The 14,448-nt window shown below is 45.1% G+C and overlaps 1 protein-coding gene across 24 annotated transcripts in view; it reads left to right on the forward strand.

The window, feature by feature from the left end:
* Positions 1-14,448, forward strand: part of TRERF1 (transcriptional regulating factor 1) — a 206,496-nt gene that overhangs the window by 132,658 nt on the left and 59,390 nt on the right. For all 24 annotated transcript variants that reach the window (XM_072832996.1, XM_072832993.1, XM_072833001.1 and 21 more), the window contains one exon: positions 7,682-7,796. The gene's annotated coding sequence lies outside the window, so the exon portion shown is untranslated. The remainder of the gene's footprint in view (positions 1-7,681; positions 7,797-14,448) is intronic.

The raw sequence follows: 14,448 nt of genomic DNA on the forward strand, positions 1-14,448 counted from the left end.
GGAGTACCTGACACATAGTAGGTGCTCAGTAAATACTTCTGAATAAGTAGATGCATGAACAGAGGAATTAATATCTATATCTATTGGGTAGACTGTGGTTTCCCATGGAATTAATCACACATTCCAAACAACAGTGCCAAAAATGAATGCCTACTTTTCCCAGTCCTTAGGATTCCAAGTGGAGGGACTTCATTTTAAAAATGAAATCATAGATTATTCTGGAAACCAGGACTTCTTATTGTTGCATTCTTGACAAATATAGACACCTATTTGCCTAGGCAGTTGTTCTCGGGGTTCTGAATTTGACAAAGCGGGGGCTTTGGGGCACTTTGATCTTATGAGTCTCCTACCACCAGTTTTACTGAGAATGGCTGTGTTTTCTTGATTAATCTAGAGCAGAGTTTCTCACCTCAGCACTACTGACATTTGGGACCAGGTCAGTCTTTGTTGTGGGGACTGCCTTGTGTGCTGTACAAATTTTAGCAGCACCCCTGGCCTCCGCCCATTAGATGTTAGTAGAACCCCTAGCTGTGACAACCAAAAGTTGTCTCTGGACATTGCCAGGTGTTCCTAGAGGGGCAGTAATCAGTTGGGGTTGAGAACTACTGCTCCACCATATGCTGGAAGCTCCCCACAGCAAAAAATTATCCCACCCCAAATGTCACTAGTACCCAGATAGTGATACTCTGCTCTAGAAGAATGCTTGTCACACGCAACTCTAAACAGTGATGAAAACGTTCTGTTCTGTGCAATCCAGTATGGTAGCCGCTAGCCACGTGTGGCTACTGAGTACTTAAAATGTGACTAGTTGGGGATCCCTGGGTGGCGCAGTGGTTTGGCGCCTGCCTTTGGCCCAGGGCGCGATCCTGGAGACCCAGGATCGAGTCCCACGTCGGGCTCCCGGTGCATGGGGCCTGCTTCTCCCTCTGCCTATGTCTCTGCCTCTCTCTCTCTCTCTCTCTCTCTCTGTGTGTGACTATCATAAGTAAATAAAAATTTAAAAAAATCTTTTAAAAAAATGTGGCTAGTAAAACTGAAGAACTGAGTTTTTAAGTTCATTTCATCTTAATTAATTTAAATTGAAAGAGCTGCTTGTGGCTACCATGTTGAAAAGCACAGCTGGAGAGACCAGGGCTGCTCACACTTCAGTAGGGCACACAAATCACCTGGGGATCCAGCAAGCCTGTGCCAGTACAAACTTGTTTTGAACTCTCCTGTCTTAAAACTTAGTGTGATATTTTGCATGGTATTGCGTTGTATAGCTGGGCCTATTTTAATTTAAAAAAAAAAATTAGCAGGGGTTCCTGGGTGGCTCAGTCAGCTAAGCATCTGACTCTTGGTTACGGCTCAGGTCATGATCTCGGCATCGTCGGATTGAGTCCCACGGCTCCTGCTCCTGCTCAGCGCAGTTTGCTTGTCCCTCTCCCTCTGCTCCTCCCCACCCCTGTTTGCATGCGCTCTCTCTGTCTCTGTCTCTGTCTCTCTCTTTCTCTCTCTCTTGAATAAATAAATAAAATTTTAAAAAATTAGTAGATTTCAGCCCTGATATTTACATGTATTTCAGCAACATATCAGGTTAATTCTGTGGCTCTGAGGATAAAGGTGATAAAGCAGAGTGAGAGGACAGAGGTGCATTGGGGAAGGGTATGTGTGGGGAGAAGTTAATGAAAGGAATAGTATTCCTCTCTAACAATGAGGATTTTGTTTCTCTCTTCCGGAATTTTCTCAAATTTAATCTCTGGAGTGAAAAACAACATTTAAATGCTACATTGTAGACACAAGCAAAGGGAGCAAGGTCCTACTGTAAATCCCTGGGCCACTGCAAGATTGGTCTAGGACATAAGCCCAGCACCCACGACCTCCTTAAGTCAGCGGTTCTTAGCCTTGGCCACATATTACAACCACTTGGCAAGCTTTAAACACTATTGTTTAATAGGTTTGTGGTAGAACCCAGGCATCTGTGGTTTTCTAAACTCCCTAGATGATTTTGATGTGCTATTAGGATTGAGAACTGCTGTGCTAGCCTATGGGACACAATGGTAAAAAAAGAAAAATAGACATTGCCCATGCCATACTAGGGCTTACAGTCCCACTAGGGAGACCAACTTGCTAATCACGTAATTAATTGATTGCAACTGTGATAAGTACTGCTGCACAGTTCTATTTCTAGAGAGTCAGAAATCTCACTGAAGCTATAACCTAAAAGGTTGACTAGATGTTTATGAGGAGGGGGCTAGGAGGAGAGCATCATAGTCAGCGGAACTGGTACGTGCAAACGCCCTGGGGTAGGAAAGAGCTTGAGATGTATGCAGCCCTAAAGACAAGCTGGCTGGGGCCATGAGCAAGGGGACAGCAGGCTTGAGGCTGGAGAGTGGCTGGTGGCCTGCTGTTCATCATCAGTCTACAGTGAGTCCATCTGATATGTTCTTGGTGTTTGAGCTATTCTACTATTGATGTGAATGGCCCAGCTTCTGTGTTCTGGAATAACTGGGTGCATGAAGGGTGGATTAAATGGCCCACCTCTGTCTCATAGTGATCTGGGCAGGACATTCTCCTGCCATAAGGGACAGCTATTTTTTTCTCAACCTCTGCAGAAGTGGGAATGGGGCACCAAAAGAAGAGAAGAGATGTTTAGAGAGAATGAGACTCCCCCCGCCCCCGCCCACCCCATCTCAAAAGCTTCCAGACCTCCCCTGGCTATTGGGGGAATGTATCTCATTTGAAATTAGATCCTCTACTGTGCCACTGTTGTCTCTGCCTAGCGTTCATTTGATGGAATGGTTGGCCCCCCAAGCACCTGGAATCTGAGATTTCTTATTGCATCAATTATCTTCATACTGTTTCTTAGCTGTTCTTAAATTAAAGCTACAGATTGAATCTTCCTTCTCCTCTTCCCCTCTTTTTCCTTCTCCTCCCCCTCCTCCTTTTCCTTCTTTTTAAAATCTGTGCCAATTCCTAATTTATTGGGGGTGGCAGGGAGGGATTTCTTCACACTTCATTTGGACCTGCTTCCCATTTCAGAGGCTCTCTCTTGTATATCCTGTGTCCCCAGCTAAACCCTCCCCCAACCCATCAGGACAGGATGTAATCTCTTTCTCTTTTTCTTTTCTTTTCTTTTCTTTTCTTTTCTTTTTTCTTTTCTTTCTTTCCTTTCCTTTCCTTTCCTTTCCTTTCCTTTCCTTTCCTTTCCTTTCCTTTCCTTTCCTTTCCTTTCCTTTCCTTTCCTTTCCTTTCCTTTCCCTTCCCTTCCCTTCCCTTCTTTTCCTTTTCCTTTTTCCTTTCCTTTCCTTTCTTTCCTTTCTTTCCTTCCTTCCTTCCTTCCTTCCTTCCTTCCTTCCTTCCTTCCTTCTTTCTTTTTTTAAGATTTTGTTTATTTGTGATGCCTGGATGGCTCAGTGGTTAAGCATCTGCCTTCAGCTCAGGGCATGATCCTGGAGTCCCAGGATCGAGTCCCACATCGGGCTCCCTGCATGGAGCCTGCTTCTCCCTCTGCCCATGTCTCTGCCCTGATCTATCTATCTCTCTCTGTCTCTCGAATAAATAAATAAAATCTTTTAAAAAATGATTTAGTTTATTTATTTGAGAGAGTCAGTGGGCACAGTGGGGGAAGGGGCAGAGGGAGAAGCAGACTCCCTATTGAGCAGGGAGTCCACGGGGGCTCAGTCTCATGACCCTGGGATCATGACCTGAGCTGAAGGCAGACAGTCAACCGACTGAGCCACCTAGGCACCCCAGGACCCTCCTTCTGTGGTTTGAGCCTCTCGGTACCCATTTAAAGTGTTTGTTTCTGTATATTAATTTTTTTCCTTCCCCCAGATCTTTTAATCTTTGTTTCCCCCTTACCTCTGACTATAGTGTGGTATGTAAGGCGGCATCTGTCACCACCAGTGTACACAAGGGAAACTGAGGCCCAAAGAATAGTGTGGGGCAGTGGGAAGATCCTGGCCTTGCCTGATGGCTTGCTGGCTGCAGATCCTTGAAAAGGCACACTATCTTCCATGGCTGTGTCCTCCTTGGTTGTACAGGAAAGAGATAATAAGATTTCTGTCTCATGGGGTGGCATGTGGTAACAGAGTAAAAAGGAAGGGCTTCCGGCTCCAGGTTCTGGCATTACCACTCAGTTTTGTGGTCTTGGGCAAGTCAGCAGGCCTCAGTTTCCTACTTATTCAATTGTGATACCCACAGTGACTCTGCAGGATTGTTGTAAATATTAGATTCCATCGCTGGGGAGTCCCAGCACCATGTCTCATCTGTGGTAGGATGTGGCAGCTGTTCCATCTCCTCTACCATCTGGGACTCAGCTGTTTGTCCAGAGGAACCCCAGTTGTTAGTGGTGGGTGCCCAGAGCTCCTGGGGCAGATCTTCCCATAAATCTCCGGAAGGGCATCTGATTCCTCTTTGCAATTGAGACTGGGGCAGGTGAGATGTGACTTAGTGAGGGTTAGTCCTAGCGTGGAGTGGAACTTCCAACCGGAGACTCAGCAACGTGGCTGGGAAGCATTGAGGGTACACACCAGGAAATGGTAAATCATCAGGACACCTGGCTACTGATGGGTAATCTCTGACCCTTGCAGAGCTGCCGAATGCTCCTGCTGTGGCCCCAGTAGTGGCTGGGAGATCATTTCTTGGACTCCCATTGATTTTCACATTGAGGGAGGGGCATGGCTCTCCTTGCTCCCCAATCGCTGGGGTGCAGAGTTGGTAATGCTGCCCGATTTGGGGTCCTTTAGGAGCCAGGCAATGTGCTTCTTGCTGATCTCCTTGAGACCCCTGCAAGGAGGCTTCTGTTTTAATAGAAGAACAAGGACCAAATGGCTGGTGAGGGATGGAGTCAGATTTGAACCCAGGTCTCCTGGGCTCCAAGGCTCATGTTCCAGGCGTGAAATTGTATGAATTTTCTTAAAGTATCACCCCCCAGGATGCTTCTCCAGCAGTAATCTTAATAATGGAATGCTCATCCACATCCCCAAACCCACACCCTTGTCTATCTTCTCAGCACTGACCAACTAATTTTTACTACCAGCCAAATTGAATTTAGCCAAGTCACCACTGCTGAAAAGGAAATAGGTAAGAGTGCCACAAACTTGGTCTAAAATTGGAGGGAAAGCAAAGTGGCTCCTATATTGGATGCCTCGTGCCAGCTTAGGATGAGAGAAAATTACACCTTATGTGTGTATATATGCACCTTATATTCCTGGCTTGCCATGGGTAACTTCTCGGGCTCTTGTGAAAAACCTGCACATGTTTAATGCTTGCCTTGGATACCACAGTGACTAAAGTGTGGTGTGAGACCAAGAACCAATTCAGTCCTTATTACAAGCCTCCTTTCATAGCTAGAACGTGCTGTGCTCCTCCTCATCACAGGACTTTTGCAAAGGCTGTTTATTGCACCAGCAACACTTATTCTCTCTTGCCCTCTCTGTTTTGCTTCACTTATGTGTTCTTAGGGCTCAGATTAAAGACTGGTCCATTAGGAAAGCACCACTGACCCTTTCCTGTGCTAGGTCTACCCCTGTCTCATGTTCTTATAGCAGTAGCCATATTTCTTTAGAACATATCACTGTTAGTTATTTCTAATTTGTTAATGCTTGTTTCTCCCACTAGACCATAGGCTCCATGAAGGCAGGGACTGCTTTGGTCTCACCTGTTCTTTGCCTAGTGCCTTGCCCTTGCACGGTACATATTATCATTCAGTCACCATTGAATGAATGGATGGAGAGATGGGTTGAGCTAGTGAGCCTCACTTCCTCTCCTTTACCTACAGACAGTATTTTTTTATTTTATTATTAACACGGTAGGAAGGTTATAATTACCTCCTTCCATGTCTATGTTGGGCCTCCTTGAAGGAGAACCCATCGTGAGAACCGTGGGAGGCCAACCCAGCACCTGACGTACGGTAGATGACCAATAGCATTTGACTCTCTGGTTGCCTAAGCATGGCTCTTGCTGTTGAGACACCCAGCTCCAAGGACTCAGGCTGTGGCAGGGGAGCTCAGTGAGACTCAGGACAGCACGTTAGTCATGGACACTGAGTGAAGTATATCCCTGCTTCCCAGCCCATGTCGTGGTTTAGCTTCTTGCTAACGTCTCCTACTCAGGTTGCCAGTTACTATATTGACTTATTTGTACATAAACAGTTATTCCCATAACCTTCTCTTCCCCAACATACAGAGATAATGATATACAATCTTTGTAACATCACAGACATCGCTTCAAAAACATTCTGTTGCTATAGGACTGTTTATGATGTGCTTATCGGTAGAATTTCATGAGCAACAAACTCCCAAATTGCAGATGATTTAGCATTTGAAGCAGGGAGTGAGGGTATATGAGTGTTCACATTTAAAAAAAAAAAAAAAGACTTTGAAAGGGGAAGTTTTTCTTCTGTGGAGTTATCTTCTAAAGTTTAAAATAAGAACTACTTAAAAGCTGAGAGTTTAGAGGAACGAGCACTTTCTCTTAAACATTCAAATGGGTGAAAATGACTTGTAATCTCTCCCTCAAGTATTATGGCAATAGGCATTTAAAGGCTTTTTTTGGAGCTGGCTGTCACAGACAAAGGATTTCTTAATTTAAAAAAAAATCATTTTTTATGGCATTAAATAGTAGGAATGAACACGAGCAGCCCTTTCGACATTTCGGGACTGATTTATTTTCTGAAATGTCCCAGTCCATTTAATAGATAACACTTTGTTCTTCCTGTTCGGGGCAGTTGCTTTGGCTGCGGTCGCCGTAGTTAGGGCTGAGAAGTTTTGACCAGGTTCCATGAGCCTCATGCTCCGGAACCTGAACCCAGCGAGTTCCACTGGCTCTGTCCCGATGCCTTCCCGAATGCTCCTGCTGTGGCCCTCCTTCCTAGAAAGAGACTCTCTGATCTGCAATCCACAGGGTGAATTTGACATCAGCTGTCTTGCTAGCCACCCTCTTAAGGGATCATCCAGATTTCTTGGGAAAGCCTACCTCCGAGTCAGCTTCCCTTGTGATGCTGCTCAGCTGTGGTTTGCGGAATGGTGCTGGCCACAAATCACTCACCCATCCTCGAGATAGTACAGAAATGGCGAGTAAGTGCTTAGAAACCTGTGTCCCAATTGGACAGAGTCATCTGTGGGGTCAAATAGTTGAAGAGGTGGCGCTCTGAGCATTTTTTCTATTTCATTTGTCTACCAGTTCATTTTTTTTTAATTACCTTTTATAAAAGCATTTGTCTGCAGTGGATTGGGAATGAAAACAAAAACAAAGACCACTCAGCCTTCCTGACAGTACTTTGGAAAGTCCTGTGGGGAGCAACTTGCGAACTGCCTCTGCTCCCCTGTGGGACAGGCAGGCTGTTGAATGAATTTGGGGAAATCACAGCACTTACCAAATTATATTGTAATGAAACATGTGCATCTCTCTCTCTCTCTCTCTCTGTCTCTCTCTCTCTCTCGACTGTTTCTTAAAAGCAGGGAGTGCATCTAATACATCTTTTTAGCCTCATTCCTCAGAACCCCTCATGGCACATTGTAGGGCGTGGGAAATATTTGTCTGATCCATGCCTGCCTGCTCCCCAAGGACATGAGAGTGGGTGAGGCCAGCCTCAGGAACTCCCTCAGCTTTTGAAGAATATCCCCTGCAGGCTGGTAATGGAGAGCTAGGAAGAAACAATGAAGGAGTGACCTTTCCTGATCTTTTCCCCCTGCAGAACCAGGACTCCTCTTCCCACCTGCCCAGCAGCATGAGAGCAGCATGACTGGCCGGCCGCAGGAGAAGCCCCCAGAGCCAGGCCCCCAACTCAGCCATCTGCTGTGGAGGTCAAGGTAAGCTTGCTTTCCTTCTCCTGAAAGGTCCAGGCATTTTTATTTTAATGAATTCTCTATGCTTTTGTGATCTCGCACCATGTGCTCGAAGAATGCAGGTTTGCTGGTGCATGGGTAGGCGTAAGAAGTGCATGTCAGCCTTGCAGGGCAAAGCATGCTCGTTGCAGTTAGTAGAGAGGCCAGTGGCAGGGAAGAAAGGGTACCCAGTTGAGTATCTGGAGACTAAAGCTACCATTATTCCTCCACTACCTCCTGAATCTGGGACCTTCGGCAGATCTTTTAGGGATTGTATATCCAGGGAATTTGGAAAGAATGACATTGGAAGGACAGTCTGTGGCCTGGGACTCCCAGGACATCCTAGACAGACTCCTTCCTGTCCCACACAGGGTCGTAAGGAGGGGTCATAAGCATCTGCCAGACCAATTCCTAACCAATGTTGAGCAGTGAATTATTAGAAAATTCTTCCTAACTTGGGACAAATTCTTCTCTATAACTCCTGTCTGCTCTTCTCTGCTCTGCCATTTGGAACCACAAAGCCTGGGCTTTCAGAAACTCTTCCACGTGACTCTGTCTTCAGAGTTGAAGATGGCCGTCATGACTCTGCTTTTCTTGTTTGTATCCATTCTTCCTGGACACTGGCCCCACTCCCCTTGTCCTCTTGTCCCTCTCTATGTTGGGAAGGACTCCAGTGTCAGCCCTGCCAGGTGCTCACTCAACCTGTGCTATCCTCAATAGAGAATCCTTTGGTCAGTACCTCTTAAGAACTCCTTTGTGATAGTGCTAGACTATCTGTGCTAGACTCGAGGTACATCAAGACAGGTTTGGATCCTTGGAGAGAGGCTAATATAAGCATAACTCCTTTGGTGTGCTCCTTTTTCATATTTTATCTCTTTTCAGCTTTTTTCTCAAATGTTCCATGAGCACTTGGAAGAAAATGGGTATTCTCTAATTGTTGGATATAGCTTTCTACATATGATCGTCAAAATAAATTACTTCATTGTACTGTTCAGATCCTCTCTAGTGTGCCTTTTATATTTTTATTTGATTAATCAGTTTTTGAGAGAAATATGTTAAAAATCTCCCACTGGATTTGTCAGTTTCTCCTTGTAGCACTGAAATATATATATATAATTTTATTATTTATTTATTTATTCATGAGAATACAGAGGGGAGAGAGAGAGAGAGAGAGGCAGAGACACAGGCAGAGGGAGAAGCAGGCTCCATGCAGGGAGCCCAATGTGGGACTCGATCCCAGATCTCCAGGATCACGCCCTGGGCCGAAGGCAGGCACTGAACCGCTGAGCCACCCAGGGATCCCCTCTGATTCTTTTAATGAATCTCAGATTATTTTCCTTCTGCTTGAAGTAAATCCTTTAGCATTAGCCTTTAATGAGAGAGAGAGTCTGGTGGTGGCAAATTCCCAAGTGTTTTTTTTCTGGTTTGGTTTGGGTTGGGTTTTGGCTTTGGTTGGCTTGAGAACATCTTTATTTTGCTCTGTTTTGAAAGGTGGCTTTACCAAATATATTCTCTTGGGTCTCTGAAGTGATTATTTCGCCACTTCTGGCTTTGAAATTGCTGTTGAGACGTTGGCTGTCAATCTAAATCCTGTTCCTGTGTAAGTGACCTGGCATTGCTCTCTGGCTATGTTAAAAACATCGTTTTCTTTGGTGTTCTGCAGCTCCCATTACCATGTAACTAGGTGTAAGTTTTTTTGTCTTCAGTCAGCTTGGGTTTTGTTGGGATTCCTAGAGCAAAAGTTGGGTGTTTTTCAATAGTCCTGCAAATTCCCCACCCTTCCTTCTTTGAATATTGCCATCTTTTCCTTCTGTCTCCTGTCTTCTTCTGGAACTCCTGTTAGACTTCTGATAGACCTTCTATCTCTGTTCTCTGTATCTCTCAACCTCTGTTTTGTATTTTTCATATTTATCTCTCTGGGCTGACCTCTGAATCATTTCTTCAGATCTGCCCTCCATTCAGTCCTGTATTCCGGGTTTCAAACGCTCTTTAATCCACCCACTCATTCCGTCTGTTTTCCTTTTGGTTGTTTTATCCATCGTTTCTAGAAGTTCCAGCTCATTATTTTTCTTCTTGGTGATTTTTTTCTAGTCCTTATTTCTTGCTCATATCTGCAAACTTCTTTTATTATTATTATTATTTCTTTCATATATTTAAGTAGCTATTTAGAAATTGTAAACTCTCATGTCTGGTAATTCTAGACTCAAATCCTTGGAGGTCTAGTTCTGCTGTCTGTTGTGTCTGATGGCCAATACTCATGGTGCCTTGTTTCCTGCAAGCTGCTTGTTTTCCTGGCAAGGAAAATTCTCTATTTGAGAATTATTTGAGGTATTTGTTGACATTGACTTTTCCAGAAAGAATTTGTATTGCTTTTTTGCTCGTTGTTTGAGGGTACTAGCAACCAAAAATCACTTTAAATTAATTTTCTACCTAAGCTTTCTCTGGCTGCATAAGAAACATGAATTCAAACTCCAAACCTCTGTGGGGTCTAGCTGATGATTACATATTTTCAGGAGATCAGCTATACACTCAGCCTGGATTCTGTTTTAGATTCTCTATCTCTCTCCCTCTCTCTTCCCACCACACTCTATCTAAAAGAAAAGGGGTGCCTGTGTGGTTCAGTCGGTTAAGCTGCTGACTCTTGATTTCTGCTCAGGTCATGACCTCAGGGTTGTGAGATGGAGCCTGCTTGCAATCCTCTCTCTCCCTCTGCCCCTCCCTCTCCTTCTCTAAAAAAGGAAAAACAAGAAAACCCACAAATTTCCAGGAGAGATTTTCTCCCATCCCACCAGCCCAAGGTCAGGGCTCCTTGCAGACTGCTTCTGTGTTGTGCATTTACTTCTCATTCACTGAGCATGGAGCCCCAACTTTATGGAGGAAGGAGATTTTTTTCTCGTGTCTCCTGAACATTGTGCAGCTCTTGAGGTAAATGTAGAAAATGTCTAGGGTTTGACAGGAACCCTCAGGGCAAAAGTCAGCTTTGCTGCTAGCTCACCAAAGCAGTGTTCCAGCTTTGGGTGTGTTTTTGGTCTTTGAAGAATCCTTCCATTGGTACAAACTCAGTGATGTGTATACAATTTTTATATTTTAAATTTTCTCCAACATATTAGTTGTTTCGATTGGGACAATCAAGTAGGGTACCTGGTCTGCCGTATTGCCAGAAGGTGTTATCTTCTTTCTTCTCCACCATAGCTCTGTATGGCATGAATTACTAGTCTTTATCACAAAAGAGTGCTGTACAGAGCTCAAAGAGGGCACATAGCTGGCTATAGTCACAGGGCGAGCAGGTGACAGCACGATGAAGAGTATGTCCTCTCCTGTCCTCTTTTCCCACTGTCCTCCCCAAGGTAACCGATGGCCATTTTTGGTGGATGAACTTTATGCTCACAAAGGATATGAGTCCCTACAAGGATGCTTTAAATAGCTGAACAGCTTTGTAAAATTTGTTTATGAATCTATTGTTTATCTTCCTTGAGAGAGGAAATGGCTTTTGCATATTTTGTGGCCTCTTTCTCCAGCGGTCACCAGCAACTTTCCTGCTTCGTTCCCACTCCTCAAAGGCCTGCTGGACTCAATGCCAGACCCCATGTGCGCCTCCTCCAGATCCCGGCTTCCTCTCCTCTGCATGCCACACTCTCCTTCCACTTTCTTCCCTTCCCTTGCCCCTACCCCTGTCCTTTCTGCTGTTGGCTTTTCTGTCTCCTGGTGTGTGTGTTTGTTGGAGGGGAGGCCACAGAGCACCATGGTTAGGCTTTTTGGGCTTTGTGGGCAGGGAGAAAGAGCTGAGTTTGAACCTCACTCTGCCATTTCACTAGCCCAGTGTCTCTGAGCTTCAGTTTCTTCATCTGCAACATGGGACAATAGACAGTTATTTAAGGACTAAATAAGACATGTATGGGGTGCCTGGGGGCTCAATTGGCTGAGCATCCAAGTCTTGGTTTCGGCTCAGGTCACGATCTCAGGGTGGTGAGATTAAGCCCCACATTAGGTTCTTCAATCGGTGTGGAGTTTGCTTGAGATTCTCTCTACCCCTCTGCCTCTGTTCTCCTCCACCATGAATGCACATGCATATGTGTGCGCTTTCTCTCTCTCAAAAAAAAAAAAAAAAAAAAAAGAATAAAGACTGTGGATATAGAGCTCATGACAGGAGCTTGGAGCATGATAACAGTCAGTCTATGGTAGTCAGTATTGTTATGACTGAGACAGACCCTTCAAGCCCCAAGCTCTTGTTCAGTGATACTTTTAAGTTGACAAGAGCTGGTTTATGAACCACGATGCAAATGGAAGCAGAAATCTAGGGGCGATGTGGGATCCTCAGCCTCACTATTATGTTCTCCAAACTGGAGTGGTTTTAAAGATGGTTTGAGGGAACACAGAGCACACTGGTCTGGCCAGTGTTTGCAGATGATATGAACCATAGGTTCTGGAAATGGGGTACCCCAGAATCTTGGCCCTCCCTCTGAACCATGCTGTCTGTCATGCGGCCACAAACGGGCTGGGCTTGATGATACCACTCACTGGGGACTTTTCTCTTGGAGCCCCCAGATAATAGGAGGGCAGAACCACTTTGCTGGACGCATGTTCAGTAGGGTTAGAGAAGTGGTCCTCACTGTCCGTTTTACTTTCGTTCTTAGATCCTTCTATTAAGTGGCTTTATATTACTCTCAGATTTTTATCACTTCCTGATTTGATATCTATCAGGCAACAACTTTTTTCAGTGCCTGCTATTCATAGTGACTCTAGGCTTTATACAGTACACAAGTGGCATTAAAAAAGGCAGAGTTGGTGTGATTCTGAAACTGCTCTAAAAAATAAAGTCTATTCATTTTAAAAGACTTCATGACCAAAAACAGACACAGAGGATAAACTGTCTTCATGAGATGAAATGCTGGGTATACAGAATGGGTCGCCGAGAGGGACAGCACTGTGTCCTTACTAAGTGGTCAGGGAAGGCTGGAGCAGGCAGATGGGAGCTGGGCCTGTTGGGCAGCTGAGTGTAGACATGGTGTGAACTGAGCTATAGAGATGGGTGTTCTCATGAGCCAATGAGACAGATGGCCTCTGTAACTCCTCTTGGAGAGCCACAGCCACTAGCATAGCAAAAGCCCTGAGAAGTCCTGCAATTAATGTTTGACTGTGTTTCACCAGGTTTCCCAAGTGTGGTTGACCACTCATGGCCAGTGAACATGGTGGTCTTGAGTGGATTAGAATTTGGCTTTTATCTCTACAGTAAATGCTTCAGTTGATTCCAGGCCATCAGGTCACTATCATAAAACAGTGACTGGCAACTTTCTGTAAAAATTCAGTCAGAGGGTGCTTGGGTGGCTCAGTCGGTTGGGCGTCTGCCTTTGGCTCAGATCATGATCCCAGGGTCCTCAGCGGGGAGCCTGCTTCTCCCTCTCTCTCTCTGCAGCCTCCCTGCTTGTGCTCTCTCACTGTCAGATAAATAAATAGTCTTAAAAAAAAAATTCAGTCTGTAAAGGGCACCTGGATGTCTCAGTCAGTTGAGCTTCTGACTCTTGATTTGGGTTCAGGTCATGATCTTAGGTTTGTGGGATCCAGCTGTGAGTTGGGCTCTGCACTCAGCACAGAGTCTTCTTGTCCCTCTCCCTCTGCTCCTCTTCATGCTCATGCTCTCTCTCTTTCGAATAAATAAATAATATTTTTAAAAATAAATAAAAATGCAATCTGTAAGAATCAGACTTATTTGGAGTCAACCACTTGCCTTCTTTTCCTAACTGTTGCTTAAATATCTAGAAGGATGAGGGCTCTGGAAGCTTGAGCATTGATGTTCCTGTGGTTAGAAAGGGGCTGCTTTGTTCTCCACAACTCCCTAGATGATGTCCTGCATATTCTCCACCCAGCTGAGGGGCCAGGCCTAGCCCCACCCCTGCCTGCAAACCTCAAAGTCTATTAACAGCTCTCTCCCGACGATGACTCATGCTTCCTGTCCCTCCTTCATTCTAGTTACTCAGAGCTGTGAGCCAAGATTGATTACTTATACCATCTAACTGGCTTTGCCCAGGGGGAGCTCAACTGGTAGATTAAATAGTCTTCATTGGGTGACAACCCAGCCTGTGTTCTCCTTGCCAACCCTGCAGAGTGAAACAAGGGCTTTATGCTAGGTGTGATTGTGAAGGCCATTTTCCAGAACCAGGAAGTCAACACCTTATGTCTGGGGCTATCTTAGGAGTTTAAGGAGCCAGAATTATTATGGATACAGAGATAGGAGGAGCCCCAGGCAGAGGACTCCTATGCCAGCAGAACCCCTAAACGCCATAAACGGAGTCTGTAAGTGAAGCTCTGGAGATTGACCATCATGATGTTCCTTCTCACTGTTGGGTGATCCACTCTCTAAAAATGTTTTTAAAATCTTTATTCTACTAGTCATATACATTATCCTATTTTTTAAAAAATTAAAGCACTGTAGCTGGAGCTTAAGTCTGCTCAGATGCCCCCCACCCCAACTCACTCTCTTCCCCTTTTCGCAAAGATGGGAGAACTGAGACTGGAACCAGGTGTCCTGACTCCTAGCGCTGTTTAACGGCTGCAGTAGGATCCTTAGGCATCAGGAGTGAGTGGTAGAAAACCCTAGTGCCTCAGTACCCTGGCTCAGGATTGTTGGGTGTCCCTGGGA

The sequence above is a fragment of the Canis lupus genome, chromosome 7 (genome assembly GCF_048164855.1).
Source record: "Canis lupus baileyi chromosome 7, mCanLup2.hap1, whole genome shotgun sequence".
Taxonomy (NCBI): Eukaryota; Metazoa; Chordata; class Mammalia; order Carnivora; family Canidae; genus Canis; species Canis lupus.